Source organism: Pan troglodytes, chromosome 8, assembly GCF_028858775.2.
Source record: "Pan troglodytes isolate AG18354 chromosome 8, NHGRI_mPanTro3-v2.0_pri, whole genome shotgun sequence".
Classification (NCBI taxonomy): Eukaryota; Metazoa; Chordata; class Mammalia; order Primates; family Hominidae; genus Pan; species Pan troglodytes.
This window is the reverse complement of record NC_072406.2, coordinates 108244411-108260739: the sequence shown is the minus strand read 5'-3', so window position 1 is coordinate 108260739 and position 16329 is coordinate 108244411. Positions and strand designations below refer to the sequence as shown.

Genomic DNA, 16329 nt, shown 5'->3' with positions numbered 1-16329 from the left:
CTTTGGGAAGCCAAGGTGGGAGGATCACCTGAGGTCAGGAGTTCAAGACCAGCCTGACCAACATGGTGAAACCCCATCTCTACTAAAAATACAAAAATCAGCCGGGTGTGGTAGCGCATGTCTGTAATCCCAGCTACTCGGGAGGCTGAGGCAGGAAAATCGCTTGAACCCAGGAGATGGAGGTTGCAGTAAGCTGAGATTACGCCACTGCACTCCAGCCTGGGCGACAGAGCGAGACTCCATCTCAACAACAACAACAACAACAACAAAAATACATGTATTTTATACGAAAACAAATGGTATTCAACTAGTAATATGTTTCCTGATCTTGATACTGTTAAAAGAAATACTAAAAATTGTAACATCAACCTAATTTTGCCTATATATTTATTTCTATATGCTATACAAAGAAATGAATAGCAACTATAATGTTGAACTACTTTTGCAATATGCAGCATATTATTCTTTAATAAAGTGCTGAATTTCATCTGACAAAGTGTTATTTAGAACTTTTTTTTTTGCTATCTATAACAGTTTTGGTAGTGGTATTACAGAGGATTTGTAAAATGGATTGGAGTACTTACCACTATTTCATCTGCTCTGAAATAGTTCACTAACCAAACTACTGACAACAGTTTAATTTTTGTTCTTTCCTTAAAATTATACAGACTGCACCAAGAACACCATATGGACCTAGTAACACTTCAGATTTTTAGACCTTACAACCTTTGCAAGTTCTTCTATGATTTCTGGGCTCTTTAGATTTTCTACTGCTTGAGTCACTTTGGTAATTTATATTTTCCTTGAAAATACTCAATTTTGTATACTCACAAAAACCTCACTTTTAAGAATATCCTCCCCCCAACCAAAAAAGCATAATATATAAATATGGATATATCAGTATCACTTAAATGCCCAGAATAGGAAAATTATAAAATTACGGAACATCCACATGAAATTATACAGAAAGAAGTATGTGTACTGAATTGACTTGGAACAGTATTTATTCCAAGCAATTTTTTTTTTAATTTTTAAAAAGGAAGTTGTAGGCTGGGCATGGTGACTCATGCCTATAATCCTAGCACTTTGGGAAGCCAAGGTGGGTGGATGGCTTGAGCTGAAGAGTTCAAGACCAGCCTGGAAAACATGGCGAAACCCCATTTCTACAAAAAATACAAAAATTAGCTGAGCATGGTGGCATGCACCTGTAGTCCCAGCTACTCGGGAGGCTGAGATGGAAGCATTGCTTCAGCTTGGGAGGTCAAGGCTGCAGTGAGCCGTGATCATGCTACTGCACTCCAGCCTAGGTGACACAGCGAGACCTGTCTAAAAAAACAACAACAAAGGAAGCTGCAGACTGAGGCACAGAATACATTTTTAAATTAGGAGAAATGATCCTTGTTTTCATGCTAAGAGGAAAGATCTTATAAGCATATGTGCGTATAAGCACAGATCTGCAGAAGGATATCCTCCAAACTACTGACAATAGTTTAATTTTTTTTAAAGAAACGACAGCATGGTATAGCAAAAAACAAACCAGAAAACCAAATCAATAGGAGAAAAATCATCAGCTCTCCTAAGAACCCTGACTGAAACCAAGAGGGCAATGTCACCACCACAAGCCTTTATGAGGTCTGCCTATATATTCCTACTCTTGAATTCCAGGAAATCCTGTATCCTTAAAATAATCCCCCCTTTCAACATAAGCTAGCTCACATTGGTTTCTACTGCTTGTAATCAAAGGCTTCTTACGTACTACAGAAAGTTGACAAATCAACGATGACTGTGTTTACTTCACAGAAAGGTAGGTTTTGTGAGGACCCTTTAAAGAGTAGCAGCACTTAAAACATGTAAGAAAGGAGCAAAGGCAATCTAAACCACAAGAAAAGAATAAAGAAACAATGGAAGAAAAGTATTTTTCTCCTAAGGTACCACAGGGTCTAGATGAAAAAGGGAATGCATGATGGGGAGGTTAAGTGAGAACAGACTATAGAGGCTGCCCTCTATAGTCTGAACTGGAAATGAAAGGTAAACAGAAGCAATTGTTAATTTAAGAACAGAAAAAAGTTATAAAAGCAGTACATTAGAAATATTAGAAGGGTACTAGACAGCAAGATAAACTGGAGAAAGAGTAAAAATAGAAATGAGGAAATTAAGCGACTAGAGTGACAATCCAAATAAAAAGTGAGGAGCCAAGGAACTGGTAATGTTAACATACATAGGTCAGAAATCACGGCTGGGAGCGGTGGCTCATGCTTGTAATCCCAACACTTTGCGAGGCCAAAGCGGGCGGATCACCTGAGGTTAGGAGTTCAAGAACAGCCTGGCCAACATGGCGAAACCCCATCTGTACTAAAAATACAAAAAGTTAGCCGGGCATGGTTGCGGTTGCCTGTAATCCCAGCTACTCAGGAGGCTGAGACATGAGAATCACTTGAAACCGGGTGGCAGAGGTTGGCAGTGAGCCGGGATCACGCCACTGTACTTCAGCTTGGGCGACACAGTGAGACTCTGTCGCAATAAAAAAAAAAAAAAAGAAATCACACATTGGGTCCGGAAAGATTTTTAAAAGATAATTCCCAAAGTAAAATGCCAAATATAAGGAAGATTTGAAGAGTTCATCAAAAGGCAACATTCCTAGACAGTTATATTTGCTTTCTAAAATAATTAAAAGTCAAAGGCATTCTATAGAGTCTAAAAAGGAAGAATCTATCTGCTACTTAACTATATTCAAGTTGCTTAAACACCAAAAAAAACTAAAAACTCTAGTTTTAGCTTAGCTATATTCATGACTCAGCATGTAGCTCTGTAAGTTGTCTCATCAAATAAAAAACTACTGCATTCCTTAAGTCATTCAATCCTTTTTCTGCAGATACAGGCAAAACAGTCATATGAATGAATATATGAGTGGTGATCAAACCAAAGCAGCATGTAACAGTAAAACCTTACTGAAAAATATAAGGTTCTGCTAAAAGGAATCTAGAAACACACACACACACACACACACACACACCCTAAGAATATTACTTTCAAAGCAGAATCTATTTTAGTGCCCTCAAAATAACTATTATCTATTCATGACTTGAAACAAACATTTTGGGCTTACTTTTTTTTGCAGCTGTTTTAAGTTTTCAAAAAGTTTACCTGAGAGACTAATGCCTATCACATTTTAAGAGTGCAAGAAATGGTTGTATACAGTTTACATATGTAACCAAAGCCAGCTCCTTCCAAATCACTGTGAACAACTTAAGCATAGAAAAAGAAATGTAGGCTGGGCATGGTGGCTCAGGCCTATAATCCCAGCACTTTGGGAGGCAGAGGCAGGAGAACTGCTTGAGTCCAGGAGTTCAAGACCAGCCTGAGCAATACAGTGAGACCTCATCTCTACAAAAGTATTTTAAAAATTAGGCAAGTGTGGTGGCATGTGCCTGTATTCTCAGGCACTCAGGAGGCTGAGGTGGGAGGATCCCTTAAACCTGGGTGGCAGAGGTTGCAGCAAGCCAAGCACCACTGCACTCCAGACCAACAGAGCTAGACCCTGTCTCAAAAAAAAAAAAAAAAAAAAAGAAGAAGAAAAAAAGAAGTGTAGGGTTAAATATGCAAAAGTAATTAAATATTCAAAAGTAATTAAATACAGATCTAGAAATGTTCAAAATTCTAGTGTATCTGTGAGTCACATACCATTCTGGTATGCAATTGATATTGGTATACAATTATAAAGGAGTTTAAAATTAAAAATTAAAATACAGAAGCAGTTCTTGGTTCAGGTAAAGCTTATTCTTTATTACTCCCTGAAACTATGACTTCTCACTGTGCCCAATATAAAAGATGCTTACCCACACATACACCTTTATTTACCTTTGTTCTGTTCATATAGTTTTCGGTCACCAGGCATGGCATCTCCTTCCTTCTATCTAAATTCAACACTATTCAAACTTCCTTTCAAATTCTGCTTCCTATAGGGACATGTAACCTTTTACAATACACACTAAATCTCTCCTTTCTCTGAGTATCCACTGAAAGAGTAGCCAGTGCTCACCATTTATTACAAATTGCTTTATACTATTACATAATTTCATTATTTAAGTTTTACCTCCCCAGATAATTTATAAGCTTCCTAAATGCAAGTTTTACTTACTATTTCTCATTTTTCCCTCACAAAAACCAGAAGGCTGGGTACACAAGTGCCTAACCCATATATTTTTAAGCTATTCATTCTCTCATTTTCAAATCAAATATATGACTATGATTTTAGATTAAATCACTTTCTAGCAAACTTCAAAGAGCATGTAAACTTTTTTGCTGCAATAATTTGGAACTTGGTTTAAAACACAGAGTCAGAAATCACTCCCATAACCCCCCATCTTTTTTTTTTGAGACAGGGTCTTACTCTGTCTCCCAGGCTGAAGTGCTGCAATGGCACAATTACGGCTCATTACAGCCTCGCCCTTCTGGGCTCAATTGATTCTCCCACCTCAATTTCCCAAGTAGCTGGGACTATAGGTATGCACCACCATGCCCAGCTAATTTTTCCAATTTTTTTTTTTTTTTTTTTTTTTTAAGAGATGGGGTTTCACCATGTTGCCCAGGTTGGTCTTGACCTCCTGGTCTCAAGCAATTTGCCTACCTCAGCCTCCCAAAGTGCTGAGACTACAGACATAAGCCACCACACCCTGGCAGAAATCACCTTTTTAATAGGTAGGAATTGGGAGAAAAATCTGAACTAATTTGTCCAAAGTGACATAAGGACCATTGAATTCAGTATAGAAAAGGGATTATTTTCATCTTTTGCTCTTTTCTTTTTCTGTTTGTCATTTTGCTGCGACAGTGATTTAGAATAGGCAGATTTTGATTTGGAATACACGAGGGGAGGGAAGAAAATCAAAAGATGTACTGCTATTTGCTGGGAGAACATGTTCTCATGTGATCCATTCTTACTCAGCTTCAGAAAATAATATAAATGGTTTAATTTTTCTCTAGGTCTATACAGCACCTGCCTCCATGATTAGAAGTTACACTCCCTGGATGTCCCCATCTTACTATATGGCACTAAAATTCACATAGTTCCACAACCCAGAAATCAAGACTCATCCTTGATTCCTCCATCCCTTACTCCCCACATTAATCCATAAGCAAGCCTGGTCAATTCCAACTCAAAACCAGATCTTGGGCCGGGCGAGGTGGCTTACGCCTGTAATCCTAGCACTCTGCGAGGCTGAGGCAGGTGGATCACCTGAGGTCGGGAGTTTGAGACCAGCCTGACCAACATAGAGAAACCCCGCCACTACTAAAAACACAAAATTAGCCAGATATGGTGGTACATGCCTGTAATCCAGGCTACTCAGGAGGCTGAGGCAGGAGAATCACTTGAACCCGGGAGGTGGAGGTTGCAGTCAGCCGAGATCACACCATTGCACTCCAGCCTGGGCAACAAAAGCAAAACTCCGTCTCGAAAAAACAAAAACAAAAACAAAACCAACAGATCTTGTATTTCCCTTCCTCTCTTCCTATCCACTGTCATCATCTTAGTCCAGGCCACCATCATTTCTAACATGAATGAAAACGTCCTCCTAACTGGCATCCATGCTTCCACCTTGTCCACCACCCTCCTCTGAGTCCATCCTCCACACAGGAGCAAATGTTCTTCTTAAAATAAAACATATCACAAAGCTCCCCTGCTTAAAGCTCCTTGGTGGTTTCCCAAGTGTCTTACTCTGTTCTGGCTGCTGTAACAGAGTACCATAGACTGGGTGACTTATTTCTCACAATCCTGAAGCCTAAGAAGTCTAAGATCAAGGCACTGGCGATTTGGTGTCTGGGGAGGGCCTACTTCCTGGTTCACAGGTGGCCATCTTCTCACTGTGTCCTCACATGACAAAATAGAGCTCTCTGGGGTCTCTTTTATAAGGGTACTAATTCCATTCATAAGGACTCTGCCCTTATGACCTAATCACCTCTTAAAAAGGCCCCACTTCCAAATGCCATCACACTGGAGAATAGGTTTCAATGTATCAATTTGAGGATGGGGAAGGGGGACATAAACATTCAGCCTATAGCAACAAGGCACTTAAAATAAAATTTAATCTCTTTACAAAGGCCTGCAAGAAACAGAGGTATCTGGTCTCGGGTCTTTTTCTTCAACTTCATCTCACACCACTCTCCCCATTGTACATATACACCAACAAGCTGCCACAGATTCTCAGCTCCTCAAATATTCTTCCTATCCATCCTATCTCAGGCCTTTGCACCTGCTGTTCCCTACTTGAAATGTGCTTTCTTCCATTCTTCAAAAGGCTACATCCTTCTCATCTTTTAGGTCTCAGCTCAAATGCCACCACCTCAGAAGGGCCCTTCCCTATAAACCATCCCTTCCTCAAAAAAAAAAAAAAAAAAAAAAAAAAAATCGCCACTTTATCCTTTTCTATTTCTTTTTTGTAACACTTAATATCTCTGGCAATATTTTATTTATTTGCCCATTTATTTTCTATCTGTCTCTACCACTCGAATATAAGTTGCGTAAGGGTGAGAACTACATCTGTAATGTTCTTTACTACATCACCAGCATGTGGGATGCTGCCAGACTTGTAGCTAGCACCACATCTACGTTCTAAGCATTGGGAATATGGCAGTAAACCAAACAGACAAAAATCCCTCCCCTCACGGAGGTAACATTTTACTGATTATTTAGGTAATAAACAAAGTAAGTAAATTATAAAGTATATTCAAAGGCAACAATTGCTACAGAGAAAAATAAAGCAAAGACAGAAAGGCAGAATCAGAGTGTTGTAATTCTACATATTAAGTCAGGGAGCCCTCACTTGAAAAGGTCTTATTGGAGTCAGTATCTTAAAGAGCTGAGGAAGCCAACAATCCAAGAAAACAAAAGTTAGTGACATGACCCTGAGTGTGCAATGTGCCTAACACATTTGGGGAACAGCAAGAAAATCAGTATGACCACAACAGAAAGCATTAGAGGGAAAGCTAGAAGATGAGGTCAGAGAAGTAACAAGGGGACAGAAACAGGCCCTGATAGAAACTGTAAAGGCTTTGGTTTTATTCTGAATCAGAGAGGAAGCTACTGGAGCATTGTGGGCAGAGAATTACCATGAGTCGAATTACTTCTATCACTTGGGCTGCTATGCTAAGAACAGAGTATTCAGGAGGGATTAAGAGTAAAGACAAAGACTACACAGTACAATTATCCAAGTAAGAGTTGACGGTGGTTTGGCTGAGACAATGAGGCATGGTCAGATTGAATATATTTTGAAGCTAGCACCTACAAGATATCCTGACATGCTTTCTCTGAAAGAAAGAGACATGTCAAGGATAACTCTAGAAGTTCTGACAGCATTGGAAAGAACTGAGTTGCTATTCACCGAGATATAAAAGATTGTTAAAGTAATAGGAAAGTTTATCAAAAGTTCCATTTTAGGCATGTAACATCTGAGATGTCTATTTGACATCCAAGAGGAAATGTGGACTGTGTGGCTGGATATAGAATACAGTGGGCTAGGTGGATGATGAAATTTGGGGAGTTATCGGTGTGTGTATATGTACATATGTACTTTCAAGTACTTGGAGCAGGATGAAATCACCAGGGGGAATAAACAAAAAGAGCAGTCCAAGGCCTGAGCCTCAAGATTCTATAACACATCCAACAGAAAGAGATTAAAAAGAACCAGCAAGTGAGACAGAAAAGAAATGACCAATAAGAGTTAAGGTAAATCAAGAATGTGGTATCCTCAAAGCAAAATGAAGAAAATGTTTACTGGATAAGGGATTGAACAACTCTGTCAAGTAAGATGACTAACTAGACTTAATGTGAAGATCACTGGTACCATGGATTAGAACAGTTTCAGTGGAGTTATAGAGGAGAAAGGCTGACAAGCTTGGATGTAAGGCAAAATGGGAAGAGAGGAAGTAGTGATGTAGTGCAGACAACTCTTTCAAGGAGTTTTAAGATAAAGGAGTTGTTTTGTTTTGTTTCAATTTATTTTTTGTTTTTTAAAGGTGGGAGGAATTACAGTATGACTGCACGCTTATTAAAATGATCTAGTAAAAATAAAAAAATTGATGATAAAGGATAGGAAAGAAATGCAGCAGTGAAGTCCTTCAGGTTAGAACGGACGGAATCTAGTGAACGAGCTGAAGAGGTGAACTTAGAAAGGAGCAAACATGATCCATCTATAGTAACTAGAGGGGAGGATAAATAAAGATGCTAGCAGGTGCGCAGATGTGACTGAGAGAGTTTGTGGAATGAAATGACAGCCTGCGGGCCAAATCTGGCCTGCTGCCTGTTTTTGTAAATTAAGTTTCACTGGAATACAGCCACACTCACTCATTTACATATTGCCTATGGCTTCTTTTGTGTTACAATAGTTGCACCAGAAACCATATGGCCCACAAAGCCTAAAATATTTACTATCTGGCCATTTACAGCAAAAGCTTGCCAACCTTGGTATAATGGAATAATCCAACTGCTACTCTCTGAGTTGAGGGTCAGATGCGAGGCTATAAGGAAAGAAGGTAGGCAAGGACATAGGAAACTACAGCATTTAATGAGACAATGACACAACAATAAATTCTACATGATTCCTAGTTCTGGAGCCCAAAATGAACGTTCTATGAGCAATCAATCATCACTTTAAGTCTGTTCCTTATCTTTAAAAACATTTTTTTTTAAATAGAGATGGGGTCTCACTATGTTGCCCTGGCTAGTCTTGAACTCCTGGGCTCAAGCGATCCTCCCAGCTCAGCTGCTCAATGTGCTGGGACTACAGGCATAAGCCACCTCATTAAAAAGCCACATTTAAACGCCTTTAAATGTTTTTACATCTATTGCTACATTCGTTTCAAACTGGCTTTCTCACTAAGGAATAGGGTATGGCTTTGACTATTACTAAGAGATCTCTCAAAAAGGGAAAGGTAAGAAATAAATAAATATATATAATATTTCTTCTTACCTTTCCCTTTTTGAGAAAGGTTATATATACATATTTATAAATCGGCATTCCAAGTTAATTGCTATTTTTAAAAAATTTCCAAGACAGATGAATAAAACAAAGGTTTTTGCCAAAATGAGTAATTTTACAGTATTTCATCACACTTAATTCATATTTTAGCATACAAAAATGAAATTATATGAAAAGAAATATACATTTTTTCAAAGAAATCTCCATCTTAGTAGAAAGGGCCAAAATTTCTGCTTGGCTTTCCAAATGCCTCATACATAGATTTACCTAAAACAGTCACCTTATTTTCCACTACCTCATTTCCAAAGAACACATACTGTTACAGTGAAACCAATCTCCACTCCAACCTGGATCAGCCTATAATCATTTTTAACTCCATCCTTTTTTCAGTTATTCTCTGTGCCTATCAAAGCCACATTCATAAGCAGAAATACATTTAAAGTTGTATATTCTTCAGGAAATCTTCCTAAATGGGCCAACCTGCTCACTTCCTTCCCATCAAAATTCACTTAAAATACAACTGTGCATTCATTTATCTGTTTTTTCTGTTGTGTTTGCTGTATATTAATACGAATTCCTTAACTAGAAGCACTTCCAAGACAAGGAATTCTTGTTCTTACATTATTACTTAGATGCCAAGCACCACAGTCATTATTCTCAACACACGCTTATTAATCTGTGCACCAGAAATAAATAAAAATATGCTATATATCCACCATCCACTCAGTCTAGTACATATAATCTTGCCTATCCAGGCAGTTGCACATACTTGTACATAGTGGACACTCAAAAAAATGTTTGTAGGTTGAGTGAAAGTAGATTGAATGCACGCACAAATGATGAATAAATAAAGGGAACTCCTTATAAGGTATAGGAAAGTGGCGAACTACAGAAGGATGTGAATGATCAATCTGAAACTTTAGACCTTAAATTCATAAGGGCCATATATTCATCAGAACACTTTCTGCTGCAATCCAATTCAAACCAATTTACACAAAAAATTTTGGCACAAGGACTGAGAAGGACACCAGGATAGTTCACAAAATCAAAAGAAAAGTAGGTACCACTTACCATGTTCCCTGAGATTGAAACTGGCACTACCACCATCCATCTCCCATCTCCTTATGGCTTCACTTTCTCCCACTACACAGATGCGCTTTTCATACACGTGGTAAAGAATGTCACCAGCACCTTCCCAGATTAACAATTTCAGAGAAAAGGTAGTATCTTTGTCCTAGCATTCAACCATAAATTTCAAAAAAAGGATTCTGACTGGCTCTGCATGAGTAACAGCTATCACTGTTGCAACGGGGATGACCAAGCTCAGGTTATAAGACAGTAAGACTGATGGACAGCCCACCAACCACTCAGAATAGGGGAGGGGTGGTTCTCTAAATGAAGAGATACTGAGTTGACAAAAACAATATATGACACGTCTTTTACCAGCCACAACCTTCAACAAACCAATATTAATCAGGAATTGACGATAAGCTTACTACATTTTGAAATTATTTGACTTTCCTCATGAAATGAGACCTATGTGAAGCCCACTTAATTTTCTGAAACTTCACATCATGTACCTTCATTCTAATATTCTGACACTTGTTTCATGCAGCCATACCAGTCACAACTTTAAATTTTTAGTCAGACTTTGCTCACAAGTTTTCAAGATAAATTAATACAAATCGTTTTGGTCAGTCATCACACAGCAGTCTCCTATTTACTTCACTACAACTACAGCTTTCATTCTTCATTACATTACTTTTTCTGAGTAGTCTGGCTCAAATAGTACAAACTGAATATTCCTTAACTAAAATGCTTGGAAGTAGGCCGGGAGCAGTGGCTCATGCCTGTAATCCAGTGGCTCACCCCTGTAATCCCAGCACTTTGGGAGGCCAAAGCAGACAGATCACTCGAGGTCAGGAGTTCTAGATCAGCCTGGCCAACATGGCGAAGCCACGTCTCCACTAAAAATAAAAAAAAAATTAGCCAGCCATGGTGGCATGCGCCTATAGTCCCAGCTACTCGGGAGGCTGAGGCAGAATTGCTTGCACCCGGGAGGCAGAGGTTGTAGTGAGCCAAGATCGCGCCACTGCACTCCAGCCTGGGTGGCAGAGTGAGACTCCGTCTCAAAAAAACAAAACAAAACAAAACAAAAAAGCTTGGAACTAGAAGTGTTTCAGATTTCAGATTTTTGCGGATTTTGGAATATTTGCATTACTTACTGGCTGAATATCCAAAATCCAAAATGTTCCAGTGATGATTGCCTTTGAGCTTCATGTCAGCACTCAAAAAGTTTCAGATTTTGGAGTATTTTAGATTTCAGGCTTTTAGATTTGGGATGCTCAACCTTTAGGAAAATTCTTAGCATTCAGAATTACTTTATCTCTTCAGGAATAACACAGTACCCATGTGAATCTCGTGGTAGAAGTCAAACAAATATTATATAGGAAAAAGTTACTTAATGACATAAACGGTAACGTGGTACCTCAACTCAGCTCTACTGCTCTCTACTCAATGTACATTATTTTCTGACAAAATAAAAATTCATGCCTTTGTAAAAAAATGGCCCTGAACAGAAATCCATTTGCTGGTGAAGTTCAGGGAAGAACACGGTCATTATGATAATTAAAGCAATACTGTAAGGTGGTATAGTCTACGTCAGCTATTTCAGCAGTTACATAAATAATCTTATTCCTAATTTACGGTTATACTTATGTGTATACTTACTGCATTTAGAGGAATTTTATGATACTGTGGTATCCAAGAATCTTAGCATTTCAAAGATCCCAGGACCTATCCAACACAAACAGTAAGAGACATCTGTGTTTTGAGGGTAGAAAAAACATGTTTTTTTACATGGGTACAATATTTTCCACTACATTTCCAAAGCTTTCCTTATAATACCATAGATTTGTTGGCATATTTTTCCTCCTTTTTTGTCTACACCCAGACATTCACATGATTGTCTTCAAGAAACCAATCATAACACTATAGTGATTCCCAAGTCCCTTTCCTGATTCATAATGAAGATGCTATTAGTCATAATATAAACACATATCAGATAATTTTTCTTTAGGTACATTGCTTTGCACTTACTAGACCAAAACCACAATCTTCTGGCCATTCATAAAGCTTTGAAACATCTATCTACCACCTTTATCTCCACTGTTCATTACCCAGAAGACTTTAATGCCACTTTTCTATTTAGAAGGATGATACAGTTAAAGTTATATTTGGATTTCTAATAAAATGTTAAGTAATAAACTATGAAACCAAAAATTACTTTTTTTGCTTAGATTAAAATGAAAATTCATGTTTAAGTATTTTATTTTAGCCAAAAAATAAAATAAAACTATAACTTATATAACTTATGAAAACTCATGTATATGTAAACTACAGGTTGAGTGTCTCTTATTTGAAATGCTTGGGAACAGAAGGGTTTCATTCTTTTTTTCTTTTTCTTTTTTAGGATTTTTGAATATTTGCATTATACCAGTTGAGCATCTCAAATCCAAAAATTCAAAATCCAAAATGTTCCAAAGAGCATTTCCTTTGACCATCATGTCAGCACTCAAAAAATTTTGCATTTTGGATTTTTGGATTTGGGATACTTAACCTATATTTTACTTTATTTAGTCCAATATTAAAACATACCAACTTACTACTTAATAGACTATATACTCCAGTATTTCAATCTTTACCATACCTCTTTCTTCAGGAACAAAAGGCACACAATTTAACACTTGCACAATGTCACAATCAGGAACAGTGATCAAAAGAAGAGATGATATCTGGAAATGAAGACCAAGATTTTAAAACTTTTGACGACAAAAACTGTTCAATTACACTTCACATTCAACTTAGGTGTATAAAGAAATGTAAAAAAAAAAAAAAAAAAAAAAAAGAAAAAACTTGTATACACTTAAGCATACATCATTGATGACCAGTGATAACATGTCACAAATTTGCAAAAGTCACAACCTAAAGCTTAGAATCAATCTAACTCAGTATCTTCATTTATTACAAGAAAAAGAAAATGAGCCTTGCCCAAAGTCACAAAACTAGAAATAATATCTGGATCCGGTTCCAATTCAGTTATCCTACCACCACAATACTAACCCTTAATACTCATTTCTGGTATCTAATATGCCATGAAAACTGCTCACCATGAGAAGCCAATACCCCATATAGAACTGAAATACTCACAGCCTACACACCTGGGACCAGATAATAAATAAAAATTTCAAGACGGTGTTAAAACCTTTTTCTTCTGCTAATAGCACTTTGCCACAAAACCTTCAGTAGCATACCTGAAGGAATGTGGGAAAGATTCAAGTCTCCTATCATTAAAAAAAAAAAAAAAAAAAAGTAGTATTAAGTGCTCTAAAGTATGCAATGTCACAATGCCTCAATGAGAACAATTCTAAACAACTATAAACAGAAAAGTAAACAACAAAAATACACTTAAAGGGCATTTAAAGCATATCCTGAAGTCAAATTATAGATCTAGGCTAAAGTATAGTCCCTCTGTAATATTTCAAAATATAGAAACTTCTGGGATTACAGCATACTATTACCAGAGAGACTAGAACAGAATCCGAAGTGTGACCATGGCAAAAAATTTAAGCATTTAAAAGTTCATACATTATCAATGCACACAGTGGGTGTTCATTGTGGTTACTGTCTTTTGTCCTTCCATAAAACCAGATATAAAACGTTTTAATTGGTAATTATACTTATTTTCACTGCAACAAACAGGAAACATTTGGTTGTGTAACATACCTACGTTTTATTCTCCCCCTTTTGTTGGCAATTTTCTGTATCTAGGGATGATCTAATTTACAGTTTCTATGGCAAAAATCAACATCGTTTACTATGCTTACCTTCCCCAGGAAATCCCAACACCCTCAAAGTGTTAACAGAACGCAATGTCTCTTTATAAATTTCAGAAAAGACAATTTTGCTGAAAGGTAGTGAATGCATTTCTATAAATTTGCAGTTAAACTCAAAAAATGTTAGGAAATTTCACTGAATCAATTTAAATGTTTTAAATTAAACCTGAGGATATCAACCTTAGAGTACACTCAAATCAGACCCCTTGCTGCAGAAAAAGCAAATCAACAATTACCAGTAACTAGATCTAACATGCACACTTTCAAGTTAATAGAATTCCTATCCTGACAGTTTGGTGTCTTCATGTTTTATCACTGCGACAACTGTACAAATTCCAACATTCTTATGAATTCCTTGAACATTGACTTATTTTATTTTTCTAGGGTTTTTTAGACGTTTGACAACATACTCAACAATGTTTGCACTAAAACAGCTCACATACACTACTTGCTCTCAAATTTAAACCTAAAAAGAAAACTGAGTCTTAACTGTTGTATTCTGAACTTTAAAGCTACATCTGTTTGATCGGTCCACTTAAGAGTTAAAACATTTTTCCTTATATACATTTCGCTCTATGTACTTTTCAATTACCACAGCCACCTAGGAAGAGACTGTCTACTTGACAAAGAGGACACCATGTAACGAATAGAGTCAAAATGAACCCTACATGTGAGAAAGCCAGTTACAAAGAAATCCAACTGCCACTGGGTGTGGTTAGGGTCTGCGGGGAAGAGCACCTTTGGCCAACTCTGGAGAAGAGCGAGCGCGTCAGGGAGCAGGGCATCTCTGCAAGAAATGGCCCCCAATGACCATACGCTGGGCCAGCAATAGGGACGCCGTCGAGTCGGGCCTGCGAACCTATAGCTCGAGGGGTGCGGTCTGCGGGGCGCCCTTGCTGTCTCCACCAACCACGAAACAAGCCGAGTGAGTGCTTCGAGCGCCGCGCGCCCAGCTTCGCCCCAAACACCGCGCCCGATCCGCCCCTTCCTCCGGGGTTCGGCTGCCCCGCGGGGAGCGCGGAGGCACACCGTCTCCTACTCCCACCCAGCTCCTAGAATGTAGGAGAGTGTAGAGTTCAAAAAGCCCGGACGTAAAACAACCCCAGGTTAAGAAAGTAAGGGTAAGCTCTAGCAGTCGGCAAAAGCGCTCGGCAAAAAAACCCCGACTTCTCCAGAAAAACTTTGCGGCAAGTTAAGCGGAAGCGCTGAATGGCCGGGACTATTTAACTCGCGCTTCCTCTCACAAGAGGCGGATCCCTGGACCTGTTTGGGGGACCCTGACGGTCCACAAACTCGCCATTTGCCTGCTGGGTGGCCCTCTAGAAGTTCTGACATCCTAAAAGGTCTGGGCAGTCCCGCTGACGGGGAATACCTGTCGTAGTCCCCCATTGCCTGCGAGTCCCTGATGGCGGCCATTACACTTCCATCCGGGTATTGCCGAAAAGCTGATCGCAGCGCTACCGGGAGCGCACGCTGCGGCGGAGGGATCTGCGCTTTACCTGAGACAAGCGGAAGAGAACGGAGGCCGGCAGGGTCCGCGCTCGGTCTGACGAGACCAGGCCATGGAGCTGGGTTCGCCGCTGACCTCTCCATCTAGCGCGCGGCCCCGGCGCCCACCAGTCCGGTGACCCACTACTACCTCTTTGCTCACCAGCAGCTGCTGATCCTACTGCCGGTGAAATGGCAGACAAACGTCTACTCTGTGCTCTTCAGAGTAGACACCAGGAGCAGGAACTGTATGCACTTCCCAAGCCCTTGCTGACTGGGAATGGTCTCCACCCTGAGATTTTAACCAGTTCCGGTTTAGCAAATGGCGCCTCCCCATCTCTGGCTTCTGGCACGCAGGTTTTAGCAACCATTGTAGCCCACGTCAACGAAAGAAGCTGCCGCCAGTAGTTCTAGAAGACATACTGAACTCCCAACCTGTATATATTGAATAATTGATCAAAAACTATCTTTACAATGAGGGAGGCTCACATCTCCCTCAAACGAATACTTCCTCTACCTGACAACAGGGCTGGACAGTTAATATGGTTGGCTTTACCCCAAAGGCCAGTGTGGCTCCTCTTCTGTTCTTTATAAATCCAAACTACTAATTGATACCTCACTTTCTACATAATTCTACATAAATTATCTTCCTTTTAAAATGGGGGGAGGGAATAAGTGGCGGCAAACGTTTAAGCAACAACAAAAAACCTTGGTGCAGAAGGATATACCAATAAATTGAAAGTGAAACTATGATCAGATTTTTTTCATTTTTTAATGTTCCGTGTTTTCTTAAGTAGCATGTATGACATTTATAATTTTTAAAAAATTTTTAAAATATGTGTATGATACATATTTTTCATTGTCTTAGGGCAGGCTTTTGAAAATGTCAACCTGTAGCCAAATGCAAGATTTTCTCCATCCTTTAATAAAAAGCACACTGAGAAATCCTCACTTTGTCTTTAGGAAGCCTTCTT

The 16329-nt window shown here is 38.9% G+C and overlaps 1 protein-coding gene across 50 annotated transcripts in view; it reads right to left on the bottom strand.

The window, feature by feature from the left end:
• Positions 1 to 15798, bottom strand: part of ZNF518A (zinc finger protein 518A) — a 74722-nt gene extending 58924 nt beyond the window's left edge. For 6 of the 50 annotated variants that reach the window (XM_054659812.2, XM_024346514.3, XM_063780898.1 and 3 more), the window contains exons 1-3: positions 14536 to 15078; positions 12682 to 12766; positions 11703 to 11768 (exon numbers count right to left, since the gene is read on the bottom strand). The gene's annotated coding sequence lies outside the window, so the exon portion shown is untranslated. Of the gene's footprint in view, positions 1 to 10043; positions 10164 to 11702; positions 11796 to 12681; positions 12767 to 14535; positions 15103 to 15239 lie in introns of those variants that run through there. The other 44 variants (XM_054659807.2, XM_054659815.2, XM_054659814.2 and 41 more) reach the window with 28 other exon arrangements.
• Between the last annotated feature and the right edge of the window lie 531 nt (positions 15799 to 16329).